Here is a 17,118-nt window from a genome sequence, read left to right as displayed (position 1 = left end):
CCTGAGAACAACGATTCAGAAACAAACACATCCAGGGAAAGTGAGCTGTCTCTTGGCTCTTAAATCCTCAAGCAAGGGCACTTTGGTCGTCCCATATGTCTAGACTGAAAATGAAAAAGGTGAACGTGACTTTGCCGCCCCGACTTCTTAAACATGAAACAATGTGCTTGTTAGAAATGGCATCTTTTAAACTGCTTCTCTTCTCAATGTCTAGAGACTGTTCATAGCTTTTTGTCTTTTTCCCAGTTCTTATGTAACCAGCTTTATTCAAGACTGACAGTTTCATTATTTCCAAAATAAACTTCGTGTTTGTATTCATCACCAATTTATAAACCAGCTTTGAAAACTGACATGAAAGAAAAAAGAGCTTGTTTCTCTCTATTATTTTAAAGTACATGTGCTGGTCTAATCTGCGCTGCACCCTGAAGAAGGCATTGATGAATAACCCTCCTGCGGGGATTAGAGGTGAGAGCAGCAATAAGGAAAAAAGAGAGAGAAAGAGGGGGGGGGGCCTTCCTGTGGAACAACCCTTACTCATTAATTGGCTTCCTGGTTTTTTATATTGATATTTGAATTTCAAAGGTTCCAAGCAGCTTGTGATTCCTGCTGGATTAACTGCGAGATAACCTGGATTGCAGCTGTGCAGCCATTAAATCCCAGTACTGCCACTTCTTCATACCTTTGCTCTTCCAGTTTGGTTGTGGATGGAAAACGAGCCTGTCTTGTTGTTGTTATTGTGTCAGATGCAAAGATAGCAGCTGTACAAACAATCTGCAGCTGCATCTTTTACCTTTCTTATGCAGTATCAAAAATAGCATTAATGTTATTTGGAGTTTCTTCCTTTTTCATGGCAGATTCTCAAAATCTAAGAAGTGAATCATAGACCTCATTGTATCGCTCTACACTTTACCTGCATTTTCTCATAATACAGAAAAATAAAAGCCTTCTTCATGATGTACTATTCATAAAGAAACAATTCCTCTCAACATGTTGAAATTCATATGCTGATGTAATATACATGATTTGAGATTTCAGTGTAATTTCCTTTCGGCATGTGGGTTTGTTTGCATAAGCCAAAGCCAGCTTTACCTCGCAGGGAATATATCTTCCTGAGAGATGGCAGCGTGACAGTGTTTGGTAGAGTCAACTCTCAGGTGATTGTATATTTTATCTTTTTAAACTTGAGAGAAAACGGAAAAATTCTTTAGGGAGAATCCCCAAAACAAGCCCCAAGTCAGAAAGTCATGAGATTTCTGCTCTTAAAGGGCAAATCTGGTGCTATTCTATATTTTTCTTATTGTCAACAAACCCCATGAAAAGACCAAAGCAAACAGTGAATTGATCCTCAGGTCAAATATTGTTTGTGGAGCCAACACTCAATATATCTTATTCCCCTGAGCCTTAGAACTCCATTGTTGTGGTTTTAATAGTTTTTGTGCGTCACTGAAGTGAAGTGTTTCACTGGGCGACATTTCTTCATCACCATGAAAACAGCCCCTGTAGTTTCTTTTGACTTAATCCCAGATAAATGCTCCTGCTGCCAGAAACACTCACTACAGCACCAAATATGTATTAATCTGCTGCCAAAAATAGTCCCCTACAAAATGCACTACTTCCTGTTTTGAAAAATACTGAGTAAGTTGTAAAGTATTGCAAAACGATAGTAAGAAAAATATTGAGTAATGCTCATCCTTTAACAAAAACAGGAATGCAGGTAAATCATATTTTCTGGGCATTTTATGCAGATAATAGAACAAAAGGAAAAACATGAACTTGCATTAGACTTTAAACATTTCTTGGTTCAAAATGTCGGTAGTTTTTTTTAGATTTTCAATCATAATTTGACTATTTTCATCCGGAAAAAAGCTACAAAGTAAAGCTACAAAGATGAATTCATAAATCGACAGAAGATTAATATGCATTATTGTCTTTCTTTGATTGCAAAAATGCGAGAATTTGCCACTTTTGAGTCCACCCATATGTCTATACTCAGACACTTATTACAGGCGTTTTTCACTATTTGCTGACATTTTATAGACCTAACTCTTAATCAGGTAATTGAAAATAATAATTGAAAGCTTGAAAATAATTTTTAATTACATCCCTAAACACGAGCACTATTTCTCAAGGAATTGTATTCTGCCAGATGCAGTGCTGTGATTCTGCAACGTTCAGTCTGTATAAGAAGCACTAACAGAAAAACACAGCAGAGCAAATAAACCATGTGTTTTCATTTTATACTGAATATGAACAATAGTTAGTGGCTTTGTTTTAAATAAAAGACCACTATTGATCTGTGCATCACAAGCTCTATGAAACAGGCAGAGCTTGTGTGCTTGTGTCCAAATGTGTGCATGAGCAGATATAGATAGAACCACAATTTGCGATGCTGATGAACCCGCGGCCCTGAGCGTCGCTGCCCGTCAGGTGTCGAGAGGCGAGCCTTTCAGTTGTTATCAGCTGAGCTCGACACTGATGTCTGTTCCAATCAGGATCCATGCTTTAATCCTGCCGTGCCCCTTTGGTGACCCCATTGTGCATTTATCCCACAACCACGGGACCACCCATCCCCCAGAGTTAACTTCCTCTAACACTGTGGAGTGACCACATGAAGTGGAGGTTTAGTTTGAGCTTTTTAGAAAGAAAGATAGATAGTTGAGCTAACGGTAGCAACATTTGCCGAAAAACATTCAAATATCGATAACATAAAGTTATTGCACATAAACGGAGATCAAGTCACTGAAGACTAAAAGTATATAAAACAAACAGTCTCCAGGTCCCTACAAGAAATAAATTTATTTTTGCAATGGATCTCTGTGGGAGAAGCTTCTACTTATGACTGTCTGACACAAGGTTTTCACATTTTAAGGCAGAAATCAAAAGTGATGCCTCGATTTCCTAAAACAAACTGACTGAACGAAGAAGCCAAAAATGAGGAACCCTGTTTCACTGAAGAAAGTTTGACATCCTCATGACACCTGAGAATTTAATGAGAAACTTAAGACTCAACGAGTCAACGTTTTCGTTAGTGTAATAAAGAACCTGTACATGTTCACTATCAGTTCATTCTGGTCGTATTCTACAGTTCCACAGAAAATCAAGTGATACCACGCAGAAATGCCAGCAGTTACAAAAGCTGGTGAAGACATGAAAATGAGAGTTATGTATGTAACTGCAGCACTCCTCCAGATGTGCAGTATTATCAAGACATTCACAAGGCTGAAACATGTCTGCTGTTGACAGTCAGAGAGAGCATCAGTGGTGATCGAGCAGTGCTCTGACAGGGTTGTGAGGGAGGCAGCGAGGTGGGGAGATGTGTGTCAAAGATTTGAATCTTTGGCAGTCTCACCATTTCATCCTGAGCTGATTTTTGATTCACTGAGTATTTTGATGAAAATAGAAAGAGGCTGCTGTTTTTAGGCATTTACTCCACTAAACTCTGTGAGAACCATGTATGCGTGTTCTCAGCACCGTGTCCACAGCTGGCGGTTTAGCCAAGAGCTCTGGATGAAGATCTCTGTGTGTCGCAGCTTTTGAATCTCAAATTTGTTAACTGCATCAGTTTGGAAGCATCTTCCGGTCTTCTACCTGTGTGTAACTTACTGACCAGCACCGCTGCTTAAATGGTTTTTGCTAAAACAGAAGTTAAGTTTGTATGTTTGTATGTGTGTGTGTGTGTGTGTGTGTGTGTGTGTGTGTGTGTGTGTGTGTTCTGGAGTAAAGAGAGGAAAAGGAAAAATAAATGGTGCCCTCCACTGTGCTGTCCTTGAGGTTATGTCTCCAGCAGTGGAGAACTGACTGTGCTCACAACAGCAGCAAGTATTTACACTGAAGAAGTTAGAACCATTTAATTTTGGCATTTTGCTGAGAAGGTAAATCTTACATTTATGGATTATCAAAATTGTTGCTCATTAACTTTCTGTTACTGATCATTTCAGCTCTGATTTCCAGGAGATACAACTCTAGTACATTTGTAATCCTCACAGGAGAGAGGTCGAACTGCTGTGGTGCATTTTAAACCCTGTTTGGATTTTGTTAAAAATGTTGTCATGGTTTCTAAAGGACATTTTGAGAAGAGTGGAGTTTTTGCTGTGTGTTGAATTGATAGGGAATTAGCTCAAATGGCAGACTATTCTCCAGAAGACTTCAGATTTCTCTGTTCTGTTGTTGATGACAAGAGATAATGTGTGAAGAACACAGAAGAATTTCCAGCCGTCACAGTCATGAATACAAATCGAAAAGACCTTTTCTCCACCCTGAAAAACAAGAAAGTAATCTTAAATAAGCATTCAAACCACTGACTTGAGCTCAGGCGCATTTGTTTTGGGGAACCAAATGTAGCATGAACAGCATATTTAAACTTTTAAACTATCAATCATCATAGGAAATGACAAAACAACTGCCACAGCGTTAAAGTCATATCAATTTGTCCTGAAGTATAATAAACCTCTGAGCAGTGTTTACGAGCCTGATGAAACCCACAAACTTCACTTCCTGAACTGCATTTCATTGCCTCATTGGTACCTGATTTGAAACATATATTTTGTGCATCTCTCACTGATTTTCACACATTGTCTACTTTTCAAGAACAGAAGCCGAAGTCTACTGGAGAGTGTGGACACTGAAGCCACTACCTCTCACATGCAAAGCGAATGCTCTACCATTTGAGCTAATTCCCCCATGAACAACTTCACGTCATTGGTTCTGAAAAGTTTTTTCTCAGTACGTGACAGCGCATCAATGAGGAAGATATCATTTGTGATAGAAACTGATCTTGTTCCAAAGAGTTAGGATGGAGCAGGGTTGCGTGTTGACATAGAAACAAGGCAGACTAAAGTAAACTCCATGCCGACGAGGATGGGATTCAAACCCACGCATGCAGAGCACAATGGATTAGCAGTCCATCGCCTTAACCACTCGGCCACCTCGTGCTCTTGTTTAAGTAAAACCAGAGAAAAGGTGATCTGGGTATCTGAGGGTTTCACGTAGCTACAGGAAGGAGCTAAATTTAGACCTTAGATCCATGGAAAATTAATTCTTACATTTATGGATTATCAATTGCCCATTAATTTTCTTTTAATCAACTATCAGTATCATGACCTAGACTGGAGTTTTTGGTGGTGTGTTAATGTAGTTTTTTTTTGGCGAATAGTGAAGCGTGCTGCATCTTAAAAAGTGCCGACTCACAGCTTTAATTTAAAGCAGTTTGAAAATCATAATGATAATGGTTATGTGTTGAGCATAACGGCACTGTGTAGTACACTCTCTGTAGGAGTGCTGCTTAGACCATCATCGTGTGTCCCCATTTTAGGGTGGATGACATCTGTGATTTAACAGCTTAAAACAGGGACAAACGCATTTCTATGTATATTCTCCAAAACAAGCTGACCTCGTTTATTTCGTGTTTTAAATCAATTTTCCATATTCTCTTTACGGCAAAGAAATTTTTTATTTTTTTAATTATTGGCAGGCATTGCCCCCCCCCCTCCATTAAATTAGCATATGTATTATCCTGGCCTCAGAATTAGCATTTTATTTGCTCCAGAACATGACTGTGGAGTTTATTTGAGACTCTGCAATTATCTGTGCACAGATAATTCATAGCAATGGTAAAATAATCAGTGAGTTAAATTGACAATAATTGAATGACTTCCTGCTCGTGCCTGGATTACACTGAAACTGAAAAAATTCCAAACAACAAGGTTATTATTGGACAGTAACAAAGTGAAGGTCTGGAGGAGTTCATGTGCGCTCAGAGCCAATGCCAGGAAGGGTGAGAGGACCAAAACATTTGTGACTATTACATTTTTTTTAATCCAAAACTGAAACTTCAGCATCTCTAAAGTTCAGTTAAATTCTAATTAACTCTCATTTGATTTGTGCTTAAAACTTGGTCCACAAACTAAATTGTAAACCCAGAACTCTATTGTACTGTATTGTGAATTTATCTGCAAACAAACTGTCATCTGCAGCCTGCTGTCTTGTTACCATGGCGACTTTCATTAGTGCTTGAATTGGAATAAAGAAACAAAAAAAAATAAATAAATAAAGGTTCCAGCGTCTCAAGCAGCCTGCACAACACACACATCCAGCTTTGGGCTAAAGTTTGGCTTATCGTTTACATTTAAATACTCCAATTCAGATTTCACATCTGACATCTAATCCTGTATCAAAAAAACCAAAGGGATTAAAAAGATTTAATTCTGTCCATTTATGTACTTAATGTAGTGTAAAAAAAAATACATGATGCATAATACAAAACATAAATACATGACGCAAAGAGGGCCAGAACATTAACACAGCTATTATGATGAAATACACTGTACATCTTTAATTGCATTTTAATGATCAAATGTGGTATATTTGCCGATTGGGATTTCCTCCTTGCCGTCACAAATATGTTGTGCTGTTTTTTCCATTATTGCTCAGCTTTTTATTATTCAGTGAAACTCATTTACAGGCAGCACTAAGTCCGACTCTTATGGTTTAAATACTGTTTCAAAGTTGTCCCCATTCTGCCTAGAATATACAGTATTTTGGGAAGGTGTTGGAAACTGTTGTTGGGAAAAGCTTGTGTAGAAGAACTACGTCTTCTTTAGATTGAACTTTGCTCAAACTTTAAGATAAAACATCTAGAGAACCAGCCTTCAAAGGGGTATTAGAAATGCTTTGCTTTGTGGCCGCTTCAAAAAGCAAGGCATTTATTTATCCAGCACTTTTTAGACAGAGGTACTTCAAGGCATGATAGACACTGAATAAGAAAAACAACTGAAGAGATTCAAGAAACAAAACTTTAAATGATGAAAAACACAAAAGAGAAAAGGATGAAATGTTAAACAGTAGTAGGCGACGAAGGTAGGTACGCCACTCTCGGTACAGTTCGATTGTCGATTACTGTAACCATGACAACCAAGGTCCTGTACGCCTGCTGCCATAGGGGCAGTATTTCAGTAGACACTCCTATGGGTTCGAGTAGTTGGAGCCCTACATTTGTGTGGTGGGATGCTACGTATCAACATTATTAGATCATCGGTGCCTCTCTATACTTACATCTTTTCACAGGAGAAACCAACAGCAAAATTAACATTCAAAGCCACTAAGAAGAGAATCGTTCATATTGAAAAGAAGCAGAAACAGAAATCAAATGAACATGGACAAAGGTGAAATTAAAGAGGAAGAGAAAATGAGTAAACAAATTCTGAAAATCAAGAGGAAATTGAAGTTGGAGGGCTGTTTTGAGAGTTTTTGTCCTTTTAGTTCAGAGAACACATAAGAACTTGTTCAATTCTCCTGCAAAAATCTAATAGAAGCAGGACAGGGGCGACCTCTTCAATTGCCCCCTACAGTTTTCTTTAACAACAACAACAAAAGCAAATTTTTTTTCAACCAATGTCTAAAGCTTTTACTGCAATACAAATGTGATGCTTTCCTAACAAGTAATCATGGGTTTTTCCGTCAACAATATTGTCCTGGTAAATCAACTTTTTGGCAGAGACAACCACCTTTGTAACTAAGCAATTCACATTCATAGTTTCAGATCTCCGTTACCCAGTTTTTGCTGCTGTTGTCTCTCTTTCGAAAAGTTATGAAGCAAATAAAACAGAAAACCTATCACTAGTCACAGCAGAAATAGCTGAGATAGCTGTGGGCAAAAAAAAAGCAACAATAAACAACTTTTTCAGTCAGACCCTGTACACGGACCTTGGGCCGTCTTTTCGTGAAGCTATTCAGATGAAATTATAGGAGCGAAGTTAGGCTGTTGCCACTTTTGTTTTTTTTTTTTTCAAATCAATAAAACTGAAGAGGTATCCAATTAGATGGTTCACAGGTTTAATTCCACAAGACAGGAGCATTGAGAGACGCTGGTAAATTTATTTCTCAATTGCCAGCATACAAAAGCTCTGTGGAGTAAACTTTCATGGGTTATTGCTGATCATATCTACTCCTACTGAGAAAAGGAAAATGGTTCCTTTGGTTGAACTGATCACAGCAGGAATTATTGTATTTAACTGATATTTTTAGATAAATTCTACATTCATAAAACATTTAGCTGTAAGTAACAAGCCTAACCTCAGAAACTACCTTTGTATATTAAGACATACCTATTATTTAGATTTGTGTATTTAAAAAAAAACAAAACAATTGACAATTACTGTACATTTGAATACACAGCTATGAATGTAGTTGATTATTGTATAGTTCCCATTTGTTCATTTTAGTTTATTTTTTAAAACTCTTTCAAAATTACAAAGTTACTTTTGGCTGTTAAATGGTATTTACTTGCAACATTTGTGTTTTTAAGGATAAGGTACGAAGCGAACCAACAAGTCTTCCAAACATGACCTCTAGAATAGCCGATAGAAGTGTTTTCCAGTCTGAATCTACTATGAGCAGGATGTGCTTTCCAAAACTGTTACCAATCACTGTTAACCATAATGATGTGACAACACTGTGATTAAGGTTGGTTAGGTTTAGGGGGAAAAAAATCATGGTCTGGTAAAAATGAATACTCTGTTAATGTCAGGGGAATTTCTTCATCACGATTATAACAATCACTGTGTCATAATCACTGTGTCCACTAGAGGACGTCAAACCTTAGACCTTAAATGATGAATCCTCTTTCTGAAGCAGGAAAATGGAAGGACATGACAAGGATGAAAAGTAAATTGCTTTAAATGACAAGGTTCCTTCTACACTTCCATTTCTATTCGTTTACAATTCCAGATTTTCCGTAGAAACTAAATCTAGCTCCTGTAAGTTCCTGAACTAATGTGAAAACCTTAGGAGCTGACCCTGGTAATTATCCTGGGTTTACCACCAACATCAACTTTTTCCTCAAACGTCACTAATTGGAAGACGAGGTGGCCGAGTGGTTAAGGCGATGGACTGCTAATCCATTGTGCTCTGCACGCGTGGGTTCAAATCCCATCCTCGTCGGAATGTAGTTTACTTTAATCTGCCGCGTTTACACATCCACTTGCTAACAGGATCAAATGTTCCTTCTTCCGCATTGATATGAAATGTTATGGATTAGCGATGGACTGCTAATCCATTGTGCTCTACACGCGTGGGTTCAAATCCCATCCTCATTGGGCGGCCATGTGGACATGCCAACATGCTAACATGTCATTATAACAAGTCTCTTTGGAACGAGATCAGTTTTGAACTCTTCCTTATCGACACGCTGTCACACACACCGAGAGAAAACTTGGCAAAACCAATGATTTACAGTTAGCCAAAGAAGAATTATCTTAAATGGTAGCGCGCTCATTTAGCATGCGAGAGGTAGTGGGATCAATGCCCACATTGTCTGGTAGACTTTAGCTTCTGTTCTTGAAGATGTGGCATCGTGTGGAAGGCAGTGAATCTCTCTCCACCAGCCCCAATGGCATATTAAGTGACTGATTTAACTCATAACAGTGAGACAATGAAAGGCAATCCAGTTTGAGTTGAAGGTCGATGAGTCTGAAGACTCATCAGGCATGTAAACAGTATTCACATAACCTGGCTCCTTGATCATGTACCGTCACAGCTCGAAGTATTGCTGGTCTGAAAGGGGCTTGAGAAACATGAACTCTACACTTCCATTTCAATTCATTCCCTTTTCCAGAGTAAGGGCAAAATTTAGCTCCCTTATGTCCCTGTACCTATGTGAACCACTGGGGAACTGGAAATTCTCCTGGGTTTACTACGCAGCTCATCTTTTTCCTCTAAACTGTGTCAACAGGACGAGGTGGCCGAGTGGTTAAGGCGATGGACTGCTAATCCATTGTGCTCTGCACGCGTGGGTTCGAATCCCATCCTCGTCGAGTGGGTTTACTTTAGTCTGCCGTGTCACCATGCTAACTGGCTCCATTATAACAACAAGGGCTTTACGTTTTATGAAGTTATTTATGAACATGACACTGACCTGTGCAGCCAAAGCTGAATGCTGGCAGACACAGACAAGAATATTAAAGCTTGATGTTTTCAGAATAAGACACCGCTGAGAGAAAGCAAAGGAGCGAAAATATGGAAAATGTATGTATTGTAGATACACCACACAGAGCATTTAGATACTGAATTACTTGCGCTGACAATTTGTAAATTTACACTTACAGGCCAGAAACCAGTTCTATAATCCCACAGTCCTCTCTTTCAACAGCAGTAACTCCTTCAGGCCAGGTGTAAAACCGCTCACGTTTTTCTACAAAAGGTTTTCTCCCCTAAATTTCTCACAAACCAACAAACAGTAGGTGAGGAGCCAAACCTTCCTCCTCCATCGGGAATGGCTGTGTTTCTATCTCCATTTCTTTCAGTCTCATACCTTTTCAGTTTCTTCCAGATGCTGTCCGCGATGAGCAGATTTGCTTCTGGCATGCCAGCTGGGAAACTGAGGACTGAGCACCGACTCCATGCTGCTATAACAAACGAGTCTATTAATGCACTCAGCTCGAGTTAAATTCACCATAATCTGTTCACATTTCAGTCAGGAAAAACTGCTCAAACTTCAGCTGGGTTGCATTCATGAGAGCAGCATTACTGTACTGTCAAACCAGCAGTGGCATTAATTTTAGGTGCAGATGAGGCAGAATGTAAATCTGGAACATCAAAACGTCTCATCTGTTGCGCAATCTGCCAGTTCAAAGCTGACTTTCAAGGGCCTGGACCTCTTTCGCCCAGGCATTGCTTTTAATGCAACATGAAATAAAAAGATATAAATACCCCATAGAAAGTGAAAAGTGGAGGTTCAAACTGAACTGTCCTTAAAGAGCCAAGAGCAATGTGGGTTGAATATAAAGTGAAGTCCACTGAACCTAATATAACTCACCTATCAGCCATTCTCCTCTGTTGCAGGTGGAGCTGAAAAGAACTCGAATAAGGTCGAGCAAACTAACATCAAGGTCAGTTCTCGACTGAAAGACGGAGTGTCCTTAATGCAAAGTTTTCATTTAAAGCTAATTTTTTTCTTATGATAAAAGCTTTTACTCATATTAGCCTAACTAACTTTCTTTAATCAACGTTTTACTCTGTAAAAGCCGACCCCGTCTGCCTACCTCTTTTAAATCACTAAACTAGCAGGAAGCAGTTTTATTCTTAGTCCTGAATTTTACTTTATCAGCCATACTGTAAAGCTTTGGTGAACAACGTTGGATTTAGCAAGAGGACAGCAGAGGGCAAGTTCGCTAAAGCATCAAAAGCTGACTTGACAGTGAGTTAACTTTAAGTAAAGTAGACTGTAGGCAATCAGCTGCAGCGTGTGGCTACTCTTCACCAACTTTCTGTGCATTTACACCCTTAAAACTTCACAACTCCTGTCCACATCTTCAAGTTTCAAAGCTCTGTGTGGTGTTGTTTAATGTGCAGTAAACACTGCGAAAGCCACAGCAGCTATTGAAGCTTTGTGCAGAAACACATTCAGCTAAAATTCTGCTCAATAATTCTTAATAATTCTCTTTGCCTTTGAGGCATCAATTCGTTTTCAATTGATCAAGTCCATCATAACAGCTAATGACAAAAGTGATTACTATCACCTAAAAATCAGAAATATCTCAACTTGTACATGCTAAACGAATGTCAAATTACAAATATTTAAGATGTTTTCTCTCTTGTTAAAGGCTATATTTTATATTCATGTAGTTTGAATAATGTAGGCCTATGTAGTGGTTGATTGTCAGTAGTCCAATGACAATGATTTCACATTGGCTTAATCTAATTGCTCATTTTGAAACTGATTTAATTTCCCACTTAATTAATCTATTGAATTATCAACTTGGGGTTTGGCATCAACACAGACTCTCACATGCATCAAAGAGGATTTATTTGCACATTTCAGACAGAGGTGAAAGAGCAATCCTCAGCAGTGACGTTTATTCTGATTGTTTACACTATTAAAACAAATGTGCAGCAGCAGCGCGCTGCGCCGGCTCACATCCATCTGTGACCAGCACTCTCACCATCACGTCAGACTTTTTAAAAGCCATAGTCTTGACATTTCAGAGGCGGCAGCTGGAAGAGATCAGAGGGGATATCACTCAACCATTAGCCTGTTCATCTAGCTCTCATCCCACCCCCTTCAGTCCCGACGTCACGCATCAAATACGGACGGATCCGGCTGTAAATCCTCCACTTGCGCTCTGAGCGGCCGGCTGAGCGCGTCCTGTGCCACATGAAGCCCCAACCAGCGACGCACGTGAAACCGGACTGATGCTGTTAACAGTATCACATACATGACTTTTTTTTTCCCCCACTCTGGTCTGTGTATTTTCCTCTGTTTTTAATCTACGTATGCCTTAGTCAAAGGAAAGTGGACGGTTTTTACTTTTCTTTTCCTCACAGCCCGTCGTCCGCTTGATTTGAAATAAACCAAGGTAAGACAAGTTATTTTACTGGCGTTATTTACTGAAAGAAACTATGTACAACCCATGAAACGCCAGGAAACACAGGTTTAATATTTATCTGTGAAGTGAATGTTGAAAAACTAATTTTCTCTTCTGATTGAATTCTTAAAGTTGAGTTGGACTTCATTGTGGTTAAAGCTCGTTACGTGCTTGCATCAGGCTGCGAGGGCGCAGAGCTTTCAGGTCAGTGACAATGTTTCGGTGCGCGCCTGTCATCCTCTCTATCCTGCCAGTTCTCTCCGCTTTGGTGCACCGATCTCCGTTTGTACACAGGACACTCTTTGTCCAGGAGCAGTCATTCATGCGTGGTTTTTTTTTTTTTTCTACCTGTCAGCCCCTCAAGTCTGCGTCAACTTCAGACTCCCGCACTTGGATGCACAAAGTTGCGAGCAGGGGAGATCAATCAAGAGTAAAATAGAGCTGGTAGCAGTTTCTTTTCCACCAGCACATGTGAAGTTGCAGGGATTGCAAGGCGCGCAATGTTGCCACACGATACATAAGCATGTTTTCTTAGGTCTTTACCTCGCCTTGGTTCACACGGGGAGGACGCAACCAAATAAATTCGTGTTTGCGTGTGTTCCCGTCAATGCAGCTGAGGAGAAATCAGGGGCGTAGCTACAGTGTGTGTCAGTTTCAGTGGGGTTGGGGGCTGAACCTGCCTGAGGGTGGTCTGGGGGAATGATGAACAGAAGTGTTGTTTTAAAAAAAAAAAAACACTCATCTTCTGGTGGCTTTCATTTATCACATCAACCTTGAACAAGACTGTGTTGTCCATGCCATGCAGAGAGCCTCTACACACCCGCTGCTCTCCCATTATGTCATGCAGGCTGTGAAGCTGGAAGATGGGAAATATCTCACAGTGAAGACAGGCATGCTCAGGGTAGCAGCTACATGTACTGTAATTACATTGGTTATTCTATTACATGCAGCAACACGAAACATCAAACCTGATACGAAATAAGAAAAAACTATGAAGTGAAATCAAAGTGGGATAGTTGGTTTAAACATGCAAATCCTGGGATTTCTCTGGTGTTTCCCTTTTTTTTTTGTTAGAAGCTGCACTTTATTTTCCATCACTGACAGAAGGCAATCATCTCAGTATCATAACTACTATTGGATGAGTTGCTTTGACGTTTAATTTCAACACACTGAACTAAGCTGATGAACACAGGATAAATCATATCTGCTAAATATCAGCATTAGCATTTAGCCTCACACAGCCGCTGGCATGGCTTTATAGCCTACTCCTTCTTAGTATGCTTCTTGTTTGCAGATGTGATTTTCTCAAAGCGGTAATCAAAAAGAATTTCTGTGAATGATTAGATGTTTAAGTGATTTCTGAAGCAAAAATGTTCAAATGTGAATGTTTGCTGGTGTGAAAATTATTCATGTTATGAGGTGTCTCTGGGGCATGGTTAAATGATTTATGGGATAAACGAACAGCTTCAGGTCCTGTTGTAGGTGCTGTAATATTAGAGATACTAATATACTGTGTGATTACGTGACGTGAGAAGTGCATAGCTGACGGATTCCCCTTTCAACCCTGTTGACTAAAGAGGTCCCTCAGGCCTGCAGTGACGTTGGTCATATGACCGATAATGAAAAGGGTATGATAGTTGGTTAATGAGGTTAAACTAAAAAGGTTTAAATTATGAGGTTATGATTAGTTTAAGTCCCTGTAGAGTTTATCTTGAACAGGCAAATGTTTGTTGATCACCAGAAATAAACGTGTGCTTAGGGAAGCTCAGAAGATTCTGAATGACCCAACACACATCCTGAACAATAAAGTAAAACATCCCTTACTTTAAATTTCAACATTGCAAAAATGAATACTTCAAATTCCAAGAACATAAGATAGTAATAATAATAATATTTTGCAGATCATCATCTCTGTGGACCAATGAATTGTTTGAATTTGAAGATGACTTGGTCACCTCTAGTATTGGTGGCTTGCTGTAATATTTTTTACATACCCCTCCAATCTGACATATATCACTCTCACTTAATGAGATATATATATAGATATATCTATATATATATATATAGATATATATAAATAAATCTCTCATTAAGAGAGAGTGAAGCAAATCTTAATCCAGATAATATCTGGATCAATGCAGTTCTGAATCAATATGTAATACAACATGTTAACCTCCACTCCTCCACCTTCAGACTTATGCTACATGTGATTCATACTCTGATAAAAAAATTATAATTGAACCTGGACAACTGGTCGTACCACTATGAGGCACCAGGGGTAAAAGTGCTGAAGCTCCAATAGTTTAATTTTCAGCATGAAGAATTGAGGCATGAAGAATTAGTTAGCGTTGCTCCCAATGAATTTTGAAATCCTCTCAGGGTTGGGGGGGGGGGGGGGGGGGGGGGGTGGGGGGGGGGCTCCAGAAACCACATTTACATCTCTACTGGACACAAATGATTTCCATTAAAAGCCCAGAAAGGCTGAAGGTGGCTGTACTTTCAGGAGTCGGCACATTTTACCAAATAATACAGAGTGACATTGTGCGTGAGCAAGAATGCCACACTGCTATGATTTCTCCTCGGTCAAACAACTGTAATAAAAAAAAATAAAAAAAATCACCAGCTGTGAGTGAGAACGTCCATCAGCTCGACTGTGGAAGCAACTCACTGATTCTAGTGAAGATAAAAAATGGATGAGGAGAAGGAAGCTATTTCCAGTCTTTATCAGTTCTGACCGATACAATCAATGCACAGATTTTGACATTATTATGTATTATTACATAACCATGTGCACACCCTGCATTAATATAGAAATAGTGTGGTGCATTGCCTCGGTAAAACCAAGCTCCTGAACACCAACATCACCAATCTGGTACAGTATATTGTATCTCTCTAAAACTGTAAATTGTTGAGAATGTGTTAAACTTTTACATTTGCTAATTATCATAAAAACGCAGCAAAGGCATCTATGACTTATTTTTGACTGATTTAAAACCTTTCCCAAAGAAAAGAAAACCAAATTCTTCCCCATTTTAAAACAACATGCCATCTTTAAACTGGTGTATGGACAGATGGAATACGGACTCATAAATCTTTGATGCTTGACCAGAAAGATGTCATCTGAAACCATGTCGACCCAGCGTCAACACCAAATCTGACGACATGGCGTAGGAAAAAGATGAAGGGAAATACTGTAGGTGATCTGGGGATGAATCTCACAACTTCTTAGTCATCAAATCCTAAAACTAGACTCTGCCTCGCAGTTGTGTGCCTCCATCAAGCAGTTTCCACCCATGTCTGTCCACACTCATAACAGCCTATATGTTGGAAAGACTTTGAAAGACTTGAATAAAGGGTATTGTGTCTATTTTGTCATTATTAGCGTATAAACTGAGTTATGGCCAAGATCACAGTGACCTTTGACCTCATGTCTAAACAGGTCATCCTTGGAGGTTTGTGCCTGATGTAATGACATTCCCTCCAGGCATTCCTGATATATCGCAGTCACGAGAACGGGATGAACATGAGGTCTCAGTGACCTTTGACCACCAAAGTCTAATCAGTTCATCTTCGAGTCCAAGTGAATGTTTGTTACAAAATTTAAGAAATTCCCTCAAGGTGTAACTGAGATAGCGCCTTCATGAGAATGGGACAGACAGACAGACGGACATCCATACAGACGTGCAACCCCAAAACATAATGCCTTCAGCCATGTCTGTCGCCGGTGCAGAGGCATAAAAATCTGATCTAAAAGGGATGCTGTGGCCCCACCACATCTTTTGGGGGATGCACAAATCACATTGTGGGTTGGCACTGGTCTTCAGTTTTCTGTCTGAGATGACAGGAATTAGACAAAGTTTCTGCATAAAATTGCTTTCAGAAAATTATTCCACTTCAGACCTTTTGTGCTGAATAAAGTCAAAAAGCATTTTGCAAGTCTCTGGTGACAGTTTCACATTGGATAACTTGTGTCAGGGTTCTTGCTCGTGCATATTTCAGTCTAAGGCCATCTAATCACGTCTGGGATCATATTAAATTTTATATTATGATCACTGGGGTTTCCAAGAAAAAAAAAAAAAAAAAAAAGAAGTGATTGAAAGTATCATTATCAAGTATTAATCGGTCTAACCTCACCTTAGTCCTTCTGAAACAGCTTCAATTATTACACATATTCTCCACATCCCACAGAGACCATCAGAACACATCTACGTTTTGATAAATAAGTCATTAAAACCACAGAGTTGGGTGAACATTAAAGAGCTTTCAGTCCATACTTCCTCTGTTCCTTCAATTAGCCACCCGTGCCCTATATTTGCCCAGTCATATTTTATTCAAATTTATTTTTTATTCAGCTCTTTCACACAGAGGAAGCGTCAGTAAGCCTATACAGGGATTTTTACCAGCTGTGGTTTATCACTGCCAGTGACGTGGAGCCAAAATGGCTCTTACTCGAAGACATTTCCATTGGCATCCGTCACAAAGGAGGGATTGTTAAATAATCAGGAGAGAAATATTTTACAGCGCAAACTTCAGTGAATCCCAGAACGCCGTGTCTTGACAACAAATTATTAAATGTTTTCACCTCTATGTTGCTATAGTCCTCAAGCAGAGTGAAGTAATATACAATCATGATTACAGTTACATAATGAGCAGGATTCATAATCACAATAGCGACACTTATCTGATGCAAATCTGCACTTTACAATTTCACGGGTAGATGCTGTCGCAGCTGTTTATTCGCTGTCAGCTTAGAGGAGGA

The 17,118-nt window shown here is 39.3% G+C and overlaps 3 non-coding genes across 3 annotated transcripts; 2 read left to right on the top strand and 1 right to left on the bottom strand.

Moving 5' to 3' along the window:
- Nucleotides 1-4,849: 4,849 nt before the first annotated feature.
- Nucleotides 4,850-4,931, bottom strand: trnas-gcu. Its single transcript has one exon. It is a non-coding gene; the product is annotated as a tRNA-Ser (tRNA).
- A 3,924-nt stretch (nt 4,932-8,855) lies between these two features.
- trnas-gcu lies at nt 8,856-8,937 on the top strand. The gene has a single exon. It is a non-coding gene; the product is annotated as a tRNA-Ser (tRNA).
- A 790-nt stretch (nt 8,938-9,727) lies between these two features.
- trnas-gcu lies at nt 9,728-9,809 on the top strand. Its single transcript has one exon. It is a non-coding gene; the product is annotated as a tRNA-Ser (tRNA).
- The last annotated feature ends 7,309 nt before the right edge of the window (nt 9,810-17,118 follow it).

The sequence above is a fragment of the Seriola dumerili genome, unplaced genomic scaffold (genome assembly GCF_002260705.1).
Source record: "Seriola dumerili isolate Sdu_G_001 unplaced genomic scaffold, Sdu_1.0 BDQW01000733.1, whole genome shotgun sequence".
NCBI classification, from domain to species: Eukaryota; Metazoa; Chordata; class Actinopteri; order Carangiformes; family Carangidae; genus Seriola; species Seriola dumerili.
This window is presented reverse-complemented; position numbering and strand designations above follow the sequence as displayed.